The sequence below is a fragment of the Fistularia commersonii genome, chromosome 17 (assembly GCF_037954325.1).
Source record: "Fistularia commersonii isolate RoL2024-O1a breed Wild chromosome 17, RoL_Fcom_v1.0, whole genome shotgun sequence".
Lineage (NCBI taxonomy): Eukaryota > Metazoa > Chordata > Actinopteri > Syngnathiformes > Fistulariidae > Fistularia > Fistularia commersonii.
In genome coordinates, this window is record NC_141300.1 from 9,834,560 (window position 1) to 9,857,155 (window position 22,596).

At 39.6% G+C, this 22,596-nt stretch overlaps 1 long non-coding RNA gene across 1 annotated transcript; it reads left to right on the forward strand.

Annotated features, from left to right (window-relative positions):
- The first annotated feature begins 21 nt into the window (after positions 1-21).
- LOC147225001 (uncharacterized) lies at positions 22-22,130 on the forward strand. Its single transcript, XR_015107420.1, has 3 exons — positions 22-137; positions 1,946-2,032; positions 22,033-22,130. It is a non-coding gene; the product is annotated as an uncharacterized LOC147225001 (long non-coding RNA).
- Positions 22,131-22,596: the final 466 nt, after the last annotated feature.

Below are 22,596 nucleotides of genomic sequence, written 5' to 3' on the forward strand. Positions count from 1 at the left end.
GCTTACCATGGATCAGTCATTCACATGGCCACATCAGTCATGCAACCATTCACTCACTCGGTTCAGTCTTCAGTTAACCCTTTGTGTGGTTTCGGACTGTGAGTCGGAGCTGGAGATCCCAGAGAGGAATGACGCAGGTATGAAGAGAAACACAGAGAAAGGTTCTGCCACTGGAATTGAACCATGATACTTCTGGTTGTGCAAGCTCTTTGTCTGAATAACCATTCACTGAGTTAATATTAATTGCTGTGGATAAGAGAAACACATGTTAACTTCCCCCAGAACCCCTGAGGTAAGGAAAAAAAAAACGAAAACAAAAACATACCGAAGATTCCGGACATTAAGCCGCTATTTTTTCCACACGCTTTGAACACTGGTATTTTTTAGGGATTTTTTTGGGCTAATGAGCTCCATGCCACCAAAACATTTAGTCTCGTCTCATCAGACCAATGAAATTACTGTCAAATTCTAAGGCAGTTCAATTCCGACGCTGAAGAAAACGACGTTTATGGTTTTAGTGCGCAGGAGGAAGACAAAGATGGCGATCAGCTGGAGTAGGACAAGCGGGGCTGGAAGATGGATGGATGGATGGACTTTGTTTAATTAATTATTAGTCTTTTTAATCAGCCATGTTACAGGCACTGTTTTCCTGTAGAATCGTCTGCTCTTGGATGTAATAACCACAGTTAAGAGACGCATTGTCTTTTGCCACTTTTCCTTGTGTGACGGGGAGCTGGGCCTCTGCTCTTGCTAACTTTTTGGCATCGGGGGATGTTTTTCAACGTTTGCTAGTGAAATTTCCGTCGCTCATTACACCCGCCTTTCCCACTGCATCTACTAAGCACTACATCCACGCGGTTAGACCTCCCGTTTTTGCACGGCCGCGGCACCTTGACACTGTCAAGCTAGCAACTCCTAAAGAGGAATTTGCCACCATGAAGCGTCTGGGGATCGTGAGGCGGTCCAACAGCCCGTGGGCCTCCCCACTCCACATCCTGCAGTGGCGCAGGCTAAATAACATTGCTGCAAACAACCGCTACCCCATCCCCACATTCAGAATTTCTTCATGCAGCTGTCGGGCGCCACCATCTTTTCCAAGGTGGACCTGGTGCGTGATTATCACCAGGTGCCTGTGCGCACGGAAGACACGCCCAAGACCGCGGTGATCACCCCATTTGGACTATTTGAGTTTCTGTGCATGCCTTTCGGTTTGAAAGGAGCAGCTCAGACCCTCCAGAGGATCGTGGGCTCGGTGCTCCGCAAACATGTGTTTGTCTATTTTCACGACATTCTGCTAGCCAGTCTGTCAGCTGATGAGCACCAAAAGCACCCGACACAGGTTTTCTGTCATTTTGACGACTATGGCTTCATTGGCCTCATTTTAGACTGCCGGTGATTGACTTCTTGGGGCACCGCATTTCACCGCAAAGACCAGTCCCGTAAATACACACATTTATTTATTTTTTCGCCAATTACAATGACCAAAAGACAGGAGGCAGAGCTAGAGGTTGCAGAGATGAAGATGTTGAAGTTCTCTTTGGGAGTGACCAGGATGGATAGGATCAGGAATGAGTCTATCAGAGGAACAGCATATGTCAGATGTTTTTGAGAGAAGGTCAGAGAAGCCAGACTGAGATGGTTCGGTCATGTACAAAGGAGGGATAGTGAATATATTGGTAGATGGATTCTTGAATTCCCGCTACCAGGCAGGAGGTCTTGGGGAAGACCAAAGAGAAGATTAATGGACGTAGTGAGAGAGGATATGAAGGTAGTTGGTGTGAAAGAGGAGGATACAGAGAATAGGGTTAGATGGAGAAAGTTGATTTGCTGTGGCGACCCCTGAAGGGAAAAGCCAAAAGGAGTAGATTTAGTTTTTTTGCCAGTGCGGCTTATATTGAGGTGTGCTCAATAGTCCGTAAATGACGGTAATTTTTTTTTTTTCCAGGATTTTCAGCGATATCGTGAAGAAGAAATGGCTCCTGACATGTGAGGAGCTCAGTGCAAACACTGCAGCCTGCCTTTATGCTCTCAGGTACCCCTTGTTTCTGATACTCTTCATCTTGTCTCGGCTTCGGTCAGGTTCTCTTTCTGGTGCTGATTCCTCACTCTCGCTCGCGGGAGGTTGATGTTACGCTCAGCTAAAACCTGCCAGGTTTCACCTGTAACGGCGGCCAAAAACCCATGTGTGTGTGTGCTTGTGTGTCCTCTTTAACGATGCTGTCTCAGCTCTCTACACCATTGGCCTGTGCGGGTGGACCAGTGTAATGAACTCTATTAATGGCTTTGCACAGCACTATCTGAGTGCGATTGTGTGTGTCTGTCCATGTGTGCGTGCATAGTTTGTCTGGCTGGTAATTAATGGTTAATCTCTCTAAGTCAAACAAATGGGAATTAAAAGAGCGGGCTACTCAACCGGAGATCAGAGCATGATTTCAGGGCTTACACCGCTCAGAGGAATTAGTGCTAGACACACATTCAACCAGACACACAAATACACCCTCTACTCACTTCAGTGGGTAAATTAGCACATAACCAGCATTCTGGTTCACTGCTGTCTAAGCGAAGCCGGCGTGGAGTCCGGTGTTCGTTTTCTCTTAGTGCTCCTTCACATACACACACACACACACACACACCCCAGAAGCTGCTGGTGTCTATTAGGAGGTACAGTCGGAGTGGGTTTGAAGGGAAAGAGTCGGAGAGATGGAGGAGAAAAAAAAAAAAAGAGGGAAGAGACAGAAGAGTGGAGACTGTTAGCTGGCGTTAATTAAGTTTGGACGGAATCTCCAGGGCACCATTATGAAAGTCTCATCTGCTAATAAGAAACCGAGAGGAGAGAGGAGGTTGTTGAGCTGTTATTTCCAAGCAGAGTGTTTGTTAAGTGATTCATCTCAGCATCAAACTTATCATGTGGTTTGGTACGGTGCACTTTGCTGATTTGCGGTGAACAACTTAGAAAAAGACATGATTTTGCCCTGACAGCTTATCTATATGTCACATTCTAAGTGGAAATGTTAAGTGGAAATATTTGCTAAACTGCATAATCTTTAAAATATTTTATATTCAAAATTCAGGTCGGTGATCTTTTCTCAGAAAGATGCTTAAAACATGCAGAGAAACACATTTGTTAAAGATGTCGATGTATTTTAGGATAGTATTTTCAAGTGAAAAACAGTCATAGGGAATTTGACATATACAATACTGTCTCAGAAAATTAGGATATTGTGATAAAGTTCTTTATCTTCTGTAATGCAATTTAAAAAACAAAAATTACTTTTTCATGATATTCTAATATTTTGAGATAGGATTTCTGAGTTTTCTTAAGATGTAAGCCATAATCAGCAATATTAGAATAATAAAAGGCTTGCAATATTTCAGTTGATTTGTAATGAATCGAGAATGTGTGACATTTTTGTTTTTGTAATTGCATTACAAAAGATAAAGAACTTTATCACAATATTGTAATTTTCTGAAACAGTCCTGTATATATATATACAGTATATGTTAGATATTGATAAGGGGTTTCTTTAATAAGATCATCTAAAAAAATAGGAAAAAAAATGTTCTCCAAATGAAATTATTGAACACCAAGATTTAGTACTTTCATTTGGTTTTGGTTGCATATGCTACTATAACTTTGACTTTTTTTTTTTTTTACCCCGGACTAAGCTTTTAACTGTTTATAAATATTCATGTGTTGTGGAAACATGATGCACACTGACCACCTTCATCAGTATTCAGTTTAAGTGATAAAGGCAGATGTTAAGTTGGAAATGACAAAGACCAGCTGAACGTATGGTCGCTGAGAGAAAATCAATTATCCTCCATACGGCCTCCTCTTTACTCCAAGCACCTGCCGGCTGCTCCCTCAGCAGACTGTGGGTTTTGACAGTCTCCCAGGAAGACAAACACACACACACACACAGACTGCAGCGCTCTTTTTAATTCAAAAAAAAAAAAAAAAAAACTTTGTTCAGCAGAAACTATGAGGGTATGTAAGGCCACTGGAGCCAGACTTTTATCTGTATCCCACACAGTCGGGACCCTGCAGCTTACCTCTCTCACCTGAAGCCCACAGTGTGTGTAACCTCCACTGGTGTGTATCCAGAGGCTGCTCTTCTTCTTGTTTCTCCCCCAGTCTTTTCCATATCTGGCACAGACCCACGACTCTGTCTCACCATGTTGTTGCTACTCTGTTTGTTTGTTTTTTGCCTTAATACAACACCATCTTTATGCTAATTCTATCACCTACGGCATCTCTTAAGTAGCACTCACACAACAGCAGGATGTGTGTGAAAATGCCTGGGTGGATGCACAGCTGTAGTGTTTCAGAGCCTCATTTTCAACAATTTATGCTTTCCGAAGAAGAGTGCCGCCTCCGCCGGTTCATCAGCCAACTCACACACCTGTTAGACCGCCAATAAATCAACATACATTGGTGGGAGAAAACACACAATGGGGGAGGGCGAGGAGAAAGGAGGAAACTAAGTTTTATCTCATTTATTTAAGTCAAGTTTTATTTATGTTGCAGCGTTTTTCTCAGGGCACTTTTCTCACTGCGGTATTATCAACACTTAGCATTGCCGTAGCGGGCAAGGAACTGTTTGACAGAGGGCGTGATATTTAAATGGTAATGCAAAAAACCCCTGATCTTGAGTGATCACGTATAACTGCAAGAAGTGATTATTTTCATAATTGATTATTATGTTAGTTCTTTTCTCAATTAATTAATTAGTTGGGCTGTTTTTAAATTAATTTTCTCTTTATACGAAGCCATACATTAACCAGAATTATGCAACATATTTTCAACTTACTGCCAGAAAATATTCAAGTATTGACTTCTGCTTCTTAAGATATGGATAAGGCCACTTAATCAATGATAAAGTTAATTGGCTTTTGATAAAAAAACTGATAGTTAAGTAATAAAGACATAAATCACTAGCATCCCGCAGGCAAGAGTAGTTACACTGAATCCTGCATGAAGAGGAGTACAAGATGAAGCACGATGACCAAAACTTTGTGGATGAATCTGCTGACCCGCATGAAGCCAGAGCCTATGTGAGCTCCTGGTCGGCCCAGTAAAGAAATATAAGCATAATTTACTTACTTTTCTGTCAATCAGGATTTGAACACAAACAAATAACCAATATGTGTATTTTCACAACTGCAAATATGTACAGAAACTTTTTAACGGTCCAAAATGTCTCCAATTGAATCATGAAAGCAAAGATATTCAATTTTGTTGATCCTAAACAAAATATGTATTTGTCTCTACTTACCACCAGAAGGGAAATGAACAGCTTAACTGACTGCTATCATATTTACTTCAGCTTTGTTATGGTTAAGATTTAAGATATAAAGATTGGCATTAAGTAGGGAAATGATTTTCCCTCTGTTTCCTTTGGGTCAATTTCAAATCCGCCTAAATGGAATATTTAACTGGAGCTATATATTTACAATAAATATATCAATTTATTCATTAATGCATCTAAAATGGTCATGACAGAAATAATGTGAAAGTAAGCAGGTAAATTGAGAAAAATGCTAAGAATTTTTTTAAAAATTATATATATATATCTATATGTATATAGATATATATATATATATAGATAGATAGATAGATAGATAGATAAAGAGAGAGAGAGAGAGAGTGGCTATATAAGTGAAGCTATGTCAGAACTGACCTGCAATCGACCCCAACTGCCCTCCCAGCCCCTCCATGCCAAAAAAAAAAAACAATAAATGGAAACAGTTCTAGATGCAGCCTTTCCTCTAAACCCTGGGTTCTACCAATGAAAACATGATGAGCCTCAAATGAAACCAAAAAGGCTCAGGTTTTTATGAGTCATACAACGCTGTGAGACATTAGGAACATACCCGAGTGGGTTCATTATTTTTCACGCCGCATTACGAAACACAGCGGGGACTGTGTTACTGCAACTGGTCCACTGTTTGACTTTGCTCCAGGGTAATTTTATAATTGCTTTTTTTTTTTTTTTTTATACATATTAAAACAAGCTTCGGAGTATTGGCCATCAGGCACCTGGAGGCGTCCGCTTCACTTACATGGTGCATCCAGTCTCTAATCAGCAGTTAATAGGATGAACAGAGGCAGGGAGTTTCCATTAGATGGCACTGTGTGATGCACATGAGAGAGACCACCATCATGGAGGCAACTTTTTGTCTCGGCTGCCAAATACACCGAGGGGGTTTTCTTTTTATTTTTGGGCGATTAATAATTTCATTTAGTACAGAATTATTCAGAACAGTCATTAAATTTCTTCAAGCAAAGCTCTACATTATAACGTAATATGTTTTGTAGCCATCTGCGTTGTGTTGGAGTTAACGTTGATATTGGGTGAACAGATGTTTTATTATCAAATAGTGTTTGTTCATTTTTATATGAAACTAGAGGAATTATGAATATTGATAACCTCCGGTGAGCATGAATGATTTTGAAGAAATCAAATAGGTTTCCCAAAAATGATTAATAGCAGTCCACTTTGAAACATCGTGGTCGACGAACCAAGAAATCTCCGGTTATTACAATGAAATTACCCTTTCAGCCAATTTTCTGATGGATTTTTTTTTTGGCAAAGTTGCTAACTTATTTAATTATTACTCATTATTACCATTGTTTTTTGGTAAAATTTTGTTGTACTGTCAGTGGAGGTTTTCAGTCATCCAGGTAATGATTAATTCCTGTCAAAATCCTTTCGTGGCGAAGGCACTTGAATTCCCTCCCTTGAAGACATTTCACCTCTCACCCGAGAGGCTTCTTCAGTTCTACACTTAGAACTGAAGGTGAAATGATGAAATTTCTTCAAGGGAAGAAATTCAATACCAGTTGCCGTGAAAAGATTTTATCAAGAATTTTGGCGTTTTGGTCGACAGAGTGGCACTCGCAGCGAGAAGGTCCCTGTTCCCAAAGGGGCCTTTCAGTGTGCATTTTGCATGTTCTTCGTGTTTTCCCGGATTTTCTCCGGGTTCTTCTGTTTCTTCCCTTTAATCCAAAAACATGCAGGAGGTTCATTGGAGACCCTACAGTGCGAGACGTGTGAATGAGTGGGTGATCGATTGTATATCCCTATACGTGGCCCCTGTGATCGACTGCTGAACGATCCAGTGTTAACCCTGCCTCTCACTCAGTTACAGCTGGGATGGGCTCTGGCATCTCTGCAGGATACGCATATGAATGTATATGACATTTTTAAAAAAAGGTGCAAAATATTTTTTCTCCTTTTAAGTAAAGTAATATACAGTGTATAATAATATATAGTACACAGTCCATAGTGCTGGCAAAATAGTATCACCATAATGTAGCTTGAACTTTGATCTCTAAAAGAAATCCCTCAGGAGGGGACCTTTGAAAGTATTTGTGATATTTCTGCTTTGACCATAAAGTCCTCAAAATTGAACAAAAAGAACAGTATCACTATTTACAACTCTACATCATCTTTACTTTGCAGTCAAGGCCAAACATTCATCTGGTGTGGGGAAAAAAGAAGAAAAATACACAACGGACCACACAGGAAAGTTTAAAAGCTGAAAAAAACAGAACATTTTGCAAAACAAAAAGGGACTTGTGGTTCTATTTCTGAGAAACTGAGGAAGTAACTTTCATCGCACATCATCATCCAATCATTCAGAGCCTAGAATTCCTGGGAGACAATTATCTCGATAAATCAATGTCACCGAAGGCCCAGCTGAGACAGAGAGGCCATTGATGACATGCATGTCCTTAACTCGTATTTATACAAAACCATCTCTCCAGCTGAGATGATGACCTTTACCCTCATTTGATCCCCGATTCGCTGGATGAAAATTACAAAGAAAGTACATGACTGACATCCCCGCCATCGAATTCCAGTTCCTTGACTGACAACACGCTACACTCAGTCCATCTATTCCTGTGACAGCATCATACAACCAAGCCCCATCTTCCCATGATCTCCCCCGAGGGGCTCCTTCTGCCACTCACCCCTCTCCTCCAACCAAGCACACACATTATCTAATCATGCATCACCCTCCCAGTCGGCAACCTCCATCTATCACTATCTGTCTACAAGTGTAACACTTCATTTTCTCCGTCGATATTTTTGATTGTGCCAGAAGCTCAAGGCTGTTCTGACAAGGTGGTGTCTGGTGACGTCTTCATTTTTGTCCGCTATTATCACCATCTATGTCGGTTTTAGTTGTAACTAGAGAGTCAAACATTTTAATTTTCATTTTGTCAAAAAAAAAAACCAATCAATGCAAGGTTTATAGCACATTTATATTTGTTCCATTAGACGCAATGCTAATGTTGAAAAAAAACAGATGTTCTCTTGGGTACTCATCCTGCACTCAATTATCTGACCCCATTTTTAAAGTACACTTAAGCTATGGTAGTATGATCAATGGGTACTTTATGTCACACACACACACACACACACACACACACACACACACACACACACACACATACACACACACACATGCTATATAAAAAGTCACTTCCAAACGCTATGTTTTTCAGATTCTTCATTCATCTTGATTCATTTATTTTGACATCATACCACGGTTGTTCTTTTAGATTTTGATTTAATAATTTGCACTCCCTGAAATCAAAGCGTGCGTGCCAATTTACCGAGGAAAGCTGAAATGCTCACCTAGAGGAATAAGAAGACCCGCTGTGTTAACACTCAGTTTACAGCTTCCAAGTTCAATCAGGGATTTTGGTGTGTTCAGCTTAATCTCATTAAGTTTTGTGTGATACCATAAAAAAAAGAAATGTAATCAGTGGGAAATCTCAAGAAATGTAATTAATATTTTCCATGAAAACTAATGAAATTACATGGAAGACTGTGCTGTCATCAAGTTTTTTTTCCCCCAATGGGCTCCAGGAGGATTTTGGTCTTATAGTCATTTCCTGTTTAATTAAAAGTTGTTTGTCTTCACCTATGTCATTAGATTATCCATAACTCTCTCTGCCTGCCGTTATGTTATAACTAATGCTAACCTTGTATCATTGCATTCACTGTTGACTTGTGATCCAGTGCGGATTGGTCATGTATAGAATTAGTCAATGAAATACAACAGATTTATTTATTTATTTATTTTTTTATCCGGCCCGCATATTTGTTTTGTTCTATAATTGCACCCATCTGCCCCCGTAAACTGTGACCAGCCCTGTAATAAATCAAGAGTCTCTAATGGTCAGTGACACGACTGCGCCAGTGAGGTGTTGAATTTATTCATTTAATAGGTCCCTTACAGTGTTATACACTTTGAATATTTGCAGTTTCTTTGCAGCTGTACGTAAGCAGCCGGTCGATCCCTAATCTGATTGAAATCTATTTTCAGTAGTTGCAAATCAATTGCATTTTAAAGCATTTACCACTGAAATCCATAAGATCTTTTAGTGAAACCTTCACAACAATGATACTGTAGCGAGGCACCAATGATATTCACACACAATACACAGTAGTGCTGAGACAAATCCCTGCAGAAAATAGGTGGTGTACATGAGTCCAACATCGGGCCGCGTAAAGACAGATACCCTTTCACACCATCGGACTATCTAGTCTTCCATTAACTAACTGTCTGTTTTTAGCCTGTGGGAAGAAATAGAAAAAAGAAAAACAAAGAAAAAAAAAACACATACCTAAGTACTGAATCGGGAAACATCTTGCCGTAAGGCAGGACCGTACCACTGAGCCGACCACGGCGCCAGCCCAGTAACAACCTGCTCGCCGGCGTGTTGACAAGAAACACATTCATCTTATGCTAAAGGTGAGCCATATTAGGCGGCTGGGCTCTTGACTTTTCGGTTGGGCTGTTTTGTCACTGCAGGGCTTCTTTCCTGACACGACACAATCACTTTTCTCGCTGCTGCATTGTATTTTTAGCTGGTCGAAATGTCAACTCGAAAGGCAGAGTCTGTGGGAAGATAATTTAGTCTAATTTTTGTCTTTGCAGAAATATAGCAAGATTTTCTTATTTCTTAAGTCTCACACCATATGTGTTTTATATATTTTCAGCCAAGTTTTTCCAATCTCACATCCGTAGCTGTCCAATAACATCTCTATATCCCCTATATCTTTCTATCTTTTATTTATTTACTCATTTATTTGTAAATTAAACATAATTGCCAAGACCCAACTATCACACAGCTTCAGTTGTGGAACTTCTCAGAGGCAAAATCCTTGTTGATATGAATGAAATGATATGATTTAAAGGTGAGTGGGCTCATATTTTGTACAGTCATTTCATTTATAAAAAGGTTATGCATTCATCAAAGGTTTACCAGCTACAGGCAAACTGACTGGATGCAGCTTTTTAATATATGGGATATGTTTAATGATGTGTTCCATGTTCTCCCTAAGTCTTTATGGGTTTCCTGCTGGTTCTTCGGTCTTCTTGCCACAGTCCAAAAACATGCAAAGGCCTCTTTGGAGACCTTAAATTGGTTGTATGGACAATAGTTATATGTCTTTATATGATGTGTGAATGACAGACTGGAAGGTTGTATGGCAAATTAATGAGTGATTATGAGTAATAAATGAATGGATAAATAAAGTCTGTTGTTGTCAAGTATTTTACCCATGAGCTCAGTTGGCGATTGTACATAAATGACCCAATTTGAAGAGTTTGCCGTTTCATATTAACTGATGATTTGCTTTTGAAAATGATTAAAAGAAATTAAACAATCTGATATATATATTTTTCTCTTCTTTTGAAAGGATTCATTTTCCTTTGCTGCTGGATCATTCTCAAGGTCATGGAGTCTCTTCCAGTGGAAAGCACAGAAACATTCCCTCAGACTCATACTGTGTTAATCCACCTGAAGCTGCATGAGGGAAGAAAAGATTGACTGTGCAAACTACAGACAATAAAAACAGACTTATCTTATCAGGAGGAAACACTGGAGCAGCCAACAAATTTAGGAAACAATTTTTCTACCGGACTCGAACCTGTTATGCTGCCGCTTTTAGTGACAATCGGAGAAATGTTTGCGATATAAAACAAGTCAACGCAGTGTGAGCGGCGAATTGCAATGCATTTGAATTGAGGAGGTATAAAATGGTGTTTCAACACTGAATATCTATCCATTAAACAATTATACCATGGAAGGAATAATGAGATAATGTAACATCATTGTTCTGCAAACACAAAACTACAGTTTGAGTGAAACTATACTTGTACTAAAAAATGAAATTAAATAGAAACATAAGCTGGCTTCTTCCCTAGCACAATTATGTCCGTATTAGTTTATGTCTAATATCTACAGCCAAACCACAGTTGTAGTAAAATATTCCAAATGCTCAGATGATTTCCCTAAAGGTCACACAAAGTTAAAGTTTACACAGTCTCATGTTCACTCTTCGCGGAGCAGCTGCAGATAAGATGTGAAAGAGAAACAATGTGAGCGGTATTTCCCTTTTGGCAAAAGAAAATCGTGGAAACTTTTCTCTTTTTTAATAAAGAAAAAAGTTTTATGAATTTTATGGTAATGCATGTTATCAAAACATCATTTTTTGGGCACTTTTAAGATGGAAAACTAATCATGTCTCGGGTCGTTTCTCACCTCCTTGCCCTTGAGCTGAATAGCATTCAATTTATAGAAAATATGAAAGCTGCCGTTACGTGATAGCCTTTCCTCGAAATTTGTGGTTGACACCAACACCCTCCCACTCAATCTGCTGATCTGGATTTTTAAAAATAAATATCCACACGTTAACGGTCAACCAGTAAAAGAGCAGCCATCAACTGATCTTGTTATTAACCATTTCGTTAGCGTCTGAGTGACAAAGCATTTGAGCGAGGACAGAAATTGCATCATATGTGAACGCAGTATAATTTTCGGGGCTTGGTGTACTTAGCATTGACAATCTTACACCAGCAAGCGACAAGGATATCTTTCAATTTAATTTTATTTATTGATTTATTATTCTGTTTTCAGTTATGTGTTGTCTGTGGAGGTTCTCAGTGATCCAGATCATGCAGAATTTTTGTCAAAATCTTTTCATGGCAAATGGACTTGAATTTAGTAGAATCTAGTATTCTAGTGTAGAGTGATATTATAGGGTCCATAATATTTAGGGTCCATAAGAACAATAGAGCTGGTAATTCCGGTGACTGGATGTTGAACTTGAATATGTCACCTTCAATGAAACAGACTTCCAATGGACATCAAGGGAAAAATAAAGCCGCTGATATAATGACAGAACTATTATAGACATGTAAACACGTTGTTCATATTTGAGGATTTTGTTTTATTTTTATTTCATCTTTTAATGTGGTTTTCATCCTCATTGTTCCTCGATGTAGTCCATTGTTATCCCTGATGTTGCTGTTGTTTTTGTCTGCTGTCTAATTATTTGTGGATGTCTTGGTATCTTATCTTATATGCAGACTTACAGCATGGTCAAAGACAGTTATTTTTATTTCTACTTATTTCACTCCCATTGATTCCAAATAAATGAGAGAAATTCACTATTTACTATCGTTCTAATAATAATAGTCGTAGTATTAGTATTAGATTGTGAAGAAAGAGGAACCAAGGACAAATGTGGTCCATTTCGATCTATGGTTTCAACGTTGGCATGTAGAATGTGGGCTTGCAATTATCTCAAGTATCTTGTGACAGTAAATATTTACTCACACAGTACATCCTGGGAAAAAAAAAGAAGCACAAAATTAAGATAACAATGCTCACAGAATGTTTGGGTAGCTGCTCTACGGTGGCCAGCTGTGTGACCAGATACCTCAGCTTCCTCTCCTGTTGGGCTGCAGCCATCAAAGCTTCAGACTTGATAGGCCATTGCAGTAATCTGAGACTCCAAAGTTGTTTGTGTGGGTTTCAGAATACTTTCTGAGGGTTGGGATCAGAGAGATCCTCTGTGGAAGTACGCACCGGGCTGTATAAATCAATATACATTTGTGAATATATTTTGCTTGTTATTGTGGCTGTTTTTACTTCTCTGCCAAGGACATTATAGTTTCAACTTCCTATGCTTGACTATTAAATGGATAACACGGAAACAGCGAGGCATTTTCACAAAACTTGGCAGAGTCTATAATGGGCCAAGAAAGAATATTAATTTCAGGGTCAGAGTTGAGAAAGAAGGGGCCCTGACAAATGGTATGAGTTCTGAAGAGTGCCCATTTTTGAAAAATGGCATTCTCCGTGTTGTGGAGGGAGAGGCTCCATGTTGTGTTTTTGACCATGCAAACTCAATAATGCAAAGTGAGGGGAGAAAATAAAAACAGCTTAAGAACAGAGAATAGAAAGAAGAAAAGCAACTGCTGCCAGTAATGAGGGATTTATTACAGAAGGGAGAGTGGCTTTGTGTTTCGTTGTGTCTGTATGTGTGTGGTGTAATAATCGCTGGAAACAAACATAAACAAACATTCAAATAGATTAAGAGAGGAAACAAGACCCCATAATTGCAGGAAGGGGTAGATGGATTCCTCTGGAGAGAATAAAGTGAATTACATCCAAGTGCCACAGCTCCACTCTGAACCACATGAACTCTGTGTCTGTCTTTCCCTTTCCCTCCATTTCTTTTCCTCCACAGATCTCAGTCCGAGTGGCTGCAGTAATTAACTTTCAAGCTCCATCTGCATCAATTTTTTTCCGTCCTTTTCCCCTTCCTCTCTGTCTATCTAATCTCCACAGCTTTCCTTGTGAGAGCACATCAATATCAGCGACATTATCACATTGACTGTTTCACGGGGCAGTGCAAAATGTTGGAAAGCCGTGCTCAGAGAGGGAGCAGCGGAAAGGGAGAGATGTCACGTTTAGTCATTAGAGCTCTGGGAAGCAAGCACAGATTTAAGTGCTACATTAGGGAGGCACATTCATCTAAATAAAATGCTTTTATTGTGGAAGGTACCATTTGGAGTAAGAAACAAATTTTGAGCAGATGTTTTCGATGAAGCACTCTAATGCAGAATGGATGTCCCCAAAGGCCGCAAATGACGAAATATGTTTTTTTTTTTGTCATTTTCTTTTATCCTTTTATTTCTTATTCGCTTATCGATTCTAAATAATCCTAGAATTTGGGCTACTGAGCTTCAAGGTCATGGTGGAAGTAATCGATTAAACATCTGTGTTGAATGACCAAGTTTTCATCTCATAGTTTTGCTCAGTTTCTACTCCATGTTTATGCGAAATCTCACTGCATAACCAGAAGCCTGTATCGCGAAACAGTTCACATCTGGAGATTTTAACTTCCCCCGAACAAAACTCAACGATAAGAAATATCATGGAGGTAGTGTACAAAATGTTAAGTAACCCCCAATTCTTCAAGCCCTTCTGTCAATCCTTTCCTTGGTGAACCAACTTGCTGAACACAAACATATCAAACTGTGCACTTCACGCGAGTAGAACACACTAATATCATGAGCAAATACTATCATACGATTATCAAACCATGACAAGCGAATAGAGGCTACAGCCTTTTTACTTCTTTGGAAATAAGAGCTGGAGTGGAAATTATCAATAACTGCAAAACATTTTAAATGAGTGCCTGCAAAATGTCAATCCGTTTGTCACAATCGGTTGAAAAATATCTCTTAAACTGTGATACTAAGTACAGCAACCAAGCAGAGCTCAGGTTTGTATCAGGCTGACATTTGATTTTGCTGACCCATTAATCCTGCTTTGTGAAGCAAGGGTCACCACATTAAATTCAATGTTTTTTGAAAACCTGGATAAAAGTAAATTGTTAATTCATTCATTATTTCATTATTCATGACAATTATCCAGCAGTCAGGGTCATAGGAGGGGGGCGTCTATTCCAGTTGTCATTGGGCAAGAGGGGGGGCTTAACCTAGACGGGTCACAAATAGGCAAATTTGGTGTTTCCGATGAACCTCCCGCTTGCTTTTGGGCTGTGAGAGAAAACCCACGCAGACACAGGGAGAACATGTACCTGCGAGTCCGCTGCTTCGATGCTATTAAATCTCAAAGATTGCAAGAAACTCATGTTTTCTGATCAATTTCCATTGTCTTTCCTCATCTGAGTTGGTACGTTTATAAATTGGAGTCTTATAATTTGCAATGAAAATGAATTTTCCCTCAAGGTGAACCATTATCAACTGCTAATAATGTATTTTCACCTCAATTTGTGCAGGGCAGATTTTCATTTGCAGTCATTATTCCACCAAATTTTAATGGAGTTGCTTCTAAAGTACACTTTGCAACTCGATCTCAGTGACGGTTGATTAGAAGCACACAAATAGTGTATAATGCACATACATCTCTGCAGATCTGTGACTCCATGATACAAACATTATACTCAAGCAACAGCGATTTTGTGGACGCTTGAGGATTGGACAGGATTGCTACCCAGGATGTAGCTGACATATAAGGCAGATATCTGTAACTGCTATCAATATTGATGCTGCAGACCGCACAGTAAACATTTTGTATCAAACATTGATACAAAAAGGTCCAAAATATCTGTGATGTAATTTCTGAGGGTAATCGCCTTCACCATATCCAGCCATTAAAAATGCTTGCTGTTTTCCACTGAGTAGGTTGCATTGTTATTACCAGCATCGGAGAACGTCATGAAAAAGCTCGCTGCCGAGAGAAAACTCCGAGATGCTCATGTGAATCAGTGTGTTTTTGTGCTGATCCTTTTTAGTGTCAGCAGATTCCAGAGACCTTACCTGAAGCGTAGCTTAGAAGTAAAGCTTAAAGGCAGCTGACTGAAAAGTGCGGTCTGCCCAAGTCTTAAAATGAGCTCAAGGTAAACCCAGAAAGCCCCGGAAGGAGGGCTGAGAGGCTCAGCCGGAACTGTGAAGTTGCAGGAGGTCTATGGGGTTGTGAGGAGCAAGGCCAAATGAGCATTACAGTATTTAAATAAAATTCACAGAAAGACAATAGAGAGAGCGAAAATGGAAAAGAAAATTATATTGCATAATACCGAGTCTTGCTGCAGAGCGAACTTCATTCGCACAATAGACTTGGCTTTATGTTTCTCAAGAAGGGAAAGTTGAAACAGCGACCTTCCTTGTGGATTCGAAAGTCACGACATGGTCAAATAACACAAAGATTATGCTTATTAGGCATAGTGAAGTATGTTGGGGGCAATAATGAGGATTTGGGCTTTGTCTGCATTCAAGAACGGGTATTTCTTTGCCTTATTGCATTTTAACATTTATTCAGCACTTTTTTTTTTTTTTTCCTGTGGCCTTTCGGCTTTGGATGAAACATACGACTGGCTGCTGTTGCTATATGGAAGGAGGCATTATTCAAATAGCTGATAATTCCTCCGCTGCCGCATGTATATGGCAAATAGAAGAGGACCTAGGAATGACAGTTGGGGGCCAGAGCAGCAATTAATGACAAAAAAATTTACCTAATTAGAGAAAGTCCGGTGTAGTAGAATTGAAGTTCAGCGCTTCAGTGCTGTTCAGGAAATGCCCACTTGGTAATTTAACCTGTCAATTAAATTCTGATGGCCGGTAGTAAGGTCACGCTAAACCAAAACTAAGGAGCCCGGTGCATTATTTCTGCCCTATAAATTCTCTCTGACTTATTGCAGGAGTTGACAGATAGCCTCCTTGAAATAACAGTGAAATGTGAAAAAGGGAGCAGTTTATAATGTCAATGTTATTGGAAGTTCTGAAGCTAAAACAATTTAACATTGTAAAACAGGCTACGCTGAACCAACCGGCTTTAGATGTTTGCAGTCCGAAGGAGTATTACGTGTCTCAGCTATGGTGTTTTTGAAAATTATCACAAGTGAAATACCGCGGCCCTACTGGATCCGATTGACATCATCAATATGTTGCCGCCATGTTTCAGTCAAAAAGATGAAAGATAGATTTTCACAACAAAATAGGCTACCAGCAGACCTCTGAGAATACAACATTGAGGAAAAAAATCCAGGGAGTCGGAGTGGACTGTCTTGTGCAGAAAATTGGACAGCATGTTGAAAACTGTTTGCTGGCAGACTGTTGAGGATCGAAAGAAAGATTTCAGAATAGGGCAAAACTATTGATAAATACATTTATTTTTTTCCTTTTTACTTATTCCTGCAATCAATTATTTCTTGCGCCATTCCTTTATAGTACTTAATTGTAATAGTAGGGAGTTCAAGTCTGGTGGTTGTTTATTTATTATCATTATTGGCCTGTTCTGCATTTTGATTTTTCTAAAGTGTGGGGTTGATGACTGGTTGAGACTGGTTGATGGAACACCAGAATTCTTTGCGAGTGATGATGAAGACTGTTGGGAGCTTTTCCTGGTTTCTTTGTTAGAGAACTCCATTGTTGAATAGCTGTACAATGTTGTGGTTGATGTGTGACAATAACCTGCACTGTTAGTTCTCGAAACAGGGGGTGCACCCTCAGTCTAACTGTTAGCGCTGAGAGATCGCCCCTGGGTTTCCACTGTTTGTTGACTGTTGCATTAAAACCATCTCTCAAAGAGCATAATCCTGAGAGCGAGGTACCCTCGACACTGATTGTTACTTTGCTAAGCCCCAGCTTGATGCAAATGGCCAGAAAATGATGACTGTGAACTCATGTTTGTGTCCGAAAATATAAAAAAAAATATTAGCAAAACCTCTTGCATGGACTCTGCGCGCAGACCGGAGCCAAGCATAAGGGTTTTTGGTCAGATTATGAATGCAAATTGGCTGTATCATTCCTCCCTGAAGGGACACTTCATTCATCCTCCTTTATAGAGATTAGGCTTAAAAAAAGAGAAGCCTGGACATTTTTTATCCAGGATGACTTGAATGTGGCTCCGGGGAAGCAGGGGAATCACAGTATTGGAGAAAGTTGTGTTCGGATGATGTTACATGCGATCAGGAGTCGCCAATTAGATGCAGAAATTGTGCATAGGAGCATGAATAACCTGTTTCTAGATTTTGTGCTGATTCCTCTGTCAGACACTGACAGGTGAAAATGATCATGGGGCACTTGTATTGGACCGCTGGTGGATCTGATCTCGGACCCTTGTGGAACGCTGAGATCAAGATCCAGAGAGAGTCGTGGACCTGCGGAACCGGCCGCCCAGACACTGAAGTCACAGGAAGTGACACACAAATGCCCAAATCCTCCACTTTGAAAGAAATAAAAAGACAGTATCACAGCTGTGGCAGCAGAAGCCAAATGAGTCCTCAGCAATGGCAAAACCAGACTTGAGACGACAATGAGGATACCTCACTTCTTTTGCAGGAGAACTCACCATAGTCTAAACCATAGCGACAAGAGGATCTGACTTAACTGCTGCTGCCCTTGGCCCTGAATTAATGTCAAGAAATGTTGGCATTTAAATAAAGATGAGTCAGTTAGATGTTGCAAGAAAACAACTGTGTATGAGGTTTGCTGTCTTGAACTTGATGGTGTAGGGAATTATAGTTACATGACAGTAAATGTTTAAGTAGTTATTAAACAAATACTTTGTGGGGTATGCATTTTCCATGTTGCATGAAAATGTTACACAACAGTCAGGGTTGGTTATGATTTGAGACAAAATAGGACACAGACCTTCTTTGAGTAACAGGATCCAATGAATTGCGGTTAAATTACTCAATTCAGAGTTTGAAATAGAAAGTATGCACACTACGCCTCACACACTATTGATATTTCCAAAAAAACATTCCGTCAAGGCAATGACCGCTAGCTAGACAGAATAAATTTTATGCCAAAGCACTTTTTCCCGGTGATTACCGCTGGTCTTTACGTGTCAACTGTAACCGTAATTCCACATTGTTAACTGCAGTAAGTATTTGTGCCTGCCTTTGTGACAATTTGTGCCCGAAAGAAAATTAATTTAAAGAAAAAAAACAATGTGAAGTGTGAATGTTCTGCTCTTCACATACTTTTTTCAAAACTGTCATAGCCAAGAACCGACTCTTTCTTAGCTGTACGTGGCGGCGTACCCAGTCACATTTTGTATTTTTAAGTTCATTTTCTGTCATACGCCGCTCGCTACACCATCTCCGCAAAGTTTTCGCTGATGTTTGTACACGTTTCTCGACTGATTCTCCATCTCAACACCCACTCACATCTCAGCCCGCAGCAAACGGAACATCAGAGTATGTCTTCTACTTACCTACAGTGACATGATTTTCCGAAATAATAAAAGGAACCCCTGCAGTTTTTACCAAATCGTTTTTTTTTCCTCCTGTATTTATTTCCCGTAAAAGTTTTGTATTAGCCGCGGAAGCATCGGTTGTTATGGGCTTGGCTTACGGCGGGCGCCTGGGTAACAAGGCAACAAAATAAATTCAATAAATGAGACATGAAAGTTAGGTGAATATTTCCGAACAAAGCGCATAAATGTTAACTGTTTATTTGAAGCTCAGTCGGATACCGAAATTGAACGTTGACATTAAAAAGTGGTGAATTATTAACGTTAAGCATGACTCGATATCTATCATGATGCAGCTGATGTCTTTCGAAAGAGCAAATACCCACAGATTTGTTTCTCACGAAGAACGCTTTGAAAAATAGCTTATCAACTTTTACACCTGAAGGGGGTCTTTAACCCCCCCCTCTGCGATCAATGACTAACTTTTGTGCCATTGTTTACTACACATCCAGGAGAGAAGCATGCGTTGGAAGCGCAATTCATTTTTGATGGGATATCTGCACCTATGGAGAGAACACGAAACAAATCACTGGCTATAATAGAGAAGAATATCTGGGTCTAGCAGTAACCTTGTTCTCTTTCAACAGCCGAGATGTTCATTTTTCCCGATATACACCATCCCAGACAAATTGTAGCTGTTATTTGCCTTTTTCTTGGGGAGACAACAAAATGTGAGCGATGTGTCATTTTGCTTGGCCATGTGAAAAATATATTTAACATTGTTCATCTTTTCATTATCTCCAGTAGAAATCCTAAGGTGCGGTGCTGCAACCGCTGCCAAAAGATTAAGAACTTTAGAGGGTTAAAGTGAAACAATATTTTTTATATATTTTAAACAAGGATCAAATAACAAATTATAAACGAGTAAAATATTACACCTTACTCGGTGAGCATTGTTTTAGTCATTTAAACATTAAAAACAGAAAAAAGCAATCGCAGGGTGAAGAATTCAACAAAGTGAACCAATCGGGGATAGCAAAAATAACTTGACGTGTGCTTGTTGAGCTAATGAGTACACTTGAATTAAAGATACAGCATGTCAGATTAGACACGTTGTCTTCTTCCCATATGAGAAGAAGTTCTGGTTTATCTGAATGCTTGTATTAATTGATGAAAAAACTAGTCATGTGCAGTGAAATAGAAAATTGAAGTTGTGATATGTCGAGCTGAATGGAGAATTGTTATTCATTTTAACTATTGACAAAAAAAAAAAAAAAAAAAAAAAAATCCAATCAAGAATGAAGATTTTCACATAGATGATAGTGTTACGAGCCTTGAAGTGATTAGCAGGCCAACCTCACAGCAAGGCTGCTGGCTCGTGTTTCGATTCCTGACTTGGGACTTTCTGTATCGAGGCTGTTCGCGTCCTTGGATGGATTTTTACCCGTCTCTGAGAGAGTGAATAGCTATACATCCCTGCATGTTGCCCTGTGATCAACTGGCAACCCGGTCCAGGTCGAACCCCAACCCCGCCAGTCAGCTGGCACCGATTCCAGCATTCCCCCTACTGTGTCCACAGAATAAGAAGTATAAACAATGAATGAGTGATGGGTTGTGAAAGGGTGTGACCTTCATCCTCATCTACTCACCCTGAGTATGTGCGATGTGTGCAAAAACGGCTTTTCAACACTTACAGCTCCTTTTGAGAGGTGAGATTTGTCCACTAAAAAATATTTTTTTTTGCTTCACATGTTTGCAGCATCTCATGACTCTTCTTCCTTGTATCTGGGCTCTCTCATTTTGCAGGGGGCGAGGCCTGCCCACCGCTATTATTTCGTTCATCAATATTAAACTATTATTGTTTCATGTCAGCTAGAACTATGTGATTGTTATTGTTATTATCAGTATGAAATCATTCCTCATACCCCCTTTGTCTCGATCACATTCTTGATTATTGATCCATTTGTCCCAACTGGTTGAGGCAGATGGCCGCCCATATGGTGCTCGGATCTTTCCACTTCAAGTTCCTGCACACGGTAAAGGACATTTTTTTCTTTTGCAGCTGTTGCTGTAGTGCTTGCTCAAGAAGGAATGTTGGGTTTCTGTAAATAATTTTCAACAGTGTGGTCCAGACCCGCTCTACATGGAAAATATCATCAGACAATGGTGTTGTGATTTGGTACGAAATAAATAAAATCTGACTTAACTAACGATAATTTTGGCCTTATAATAGGAACGTATGACCTGGATACACCCATACAGGTTAATTTAGAAGGAAGGGATTTTTTGCTTTAAACTCCAAACTTTGCTCATGACTTTTAATAAAGCCTCAGAGTTAATTTATACTTAAAACTCATGAGATACTCACAACTTCCTCACCACGTTCCACTGTTAACAGGTGCCTCTACAGAGGAAACGCTGGACGGAAAGTGTTGGAGAAAGAGCAACAGGGAAATTAATGCATATAAGAGTAAAGTAGGATTGAAGGATAGAGGGAGGGAAAGAAATTGGACGTGAAAAGGTGACATGAATTCAGTCAGCAGTTTTCGTGAAACCTTGCACCCTTCTAATTTCCATAGCCCAGTGCATTTTCTCATCTGGCGTGATTTATGTGCGCTGAGGATTTTCTACCATCAGGCAATCAAGTCATCAGCTGGTAGAAGGTCAGACTGAATGGAGCTCTGGTCCTTTTTTTTTCGCCATCCGCCACCACCTATTGGTGGCAATTTCTAACTGTATTTCTCTTAGGGCTAATGTCTTGCTGGTTATTAAATGAATACATCACATTTATCAGCTTGGGTTTCATTTTTTTCCTTTTCTTGATTTTCGTCTGCTTGAGTCGTCTGATTGTGACGATTTTGTGTGTATGTGTGTGTGAGAGAAACAATTAAACAATAAAATTTATACGCCTCTTAAGCGTGAGAACTGTGTCGGAAACCCTCAGTCATTCATTTAAAGGTTGAAATTGGATTTGTTCTTTTTTTTTCCAACAGATGGTGTGCAGTCTTGATAAGGATATCGGCTTTGTCATTATAAAGAAATTTACTGAATTGCTCACAAGCAATATGCCAATAGAAGACACTGTCAAAACACTCAAGGTCAGAAAAAGCGAGTGATAATTTGTCTATTCTCTCACCATGAACATATTCATCCAATAGAAAACTACATACATTTACTCTAATGCATGACTATTGTTGTTTTTCCTTAAGATAATCCAAAGAAAATGCAAGTGTGTGTGTGTGTGTTCTTATTTTCCATCTGGTCAAAATTGCTCTTTCTTCATATCACTGTAAGATCAAAGGATGCTGCGGCCACTTTCTACCCAATCATTTCTACCGAGTATCAGGAAGAAATTCTGCTGAAAGTGACTGCAGATTGAGTTTAAGCCCGTAATGGACAATAACCCTTAATTTCACAGGGTTCCATCAGTGTCTTTAAAACCCAAAGGGAGTATTGGCCAAGGAATGTAATATCTGGACAGCTGAAATGAATTCAGGAACTCTGCAATCTTGTCACAATCCTACATGTATGAGATACATGCCTTGCTGGGAAGGCAC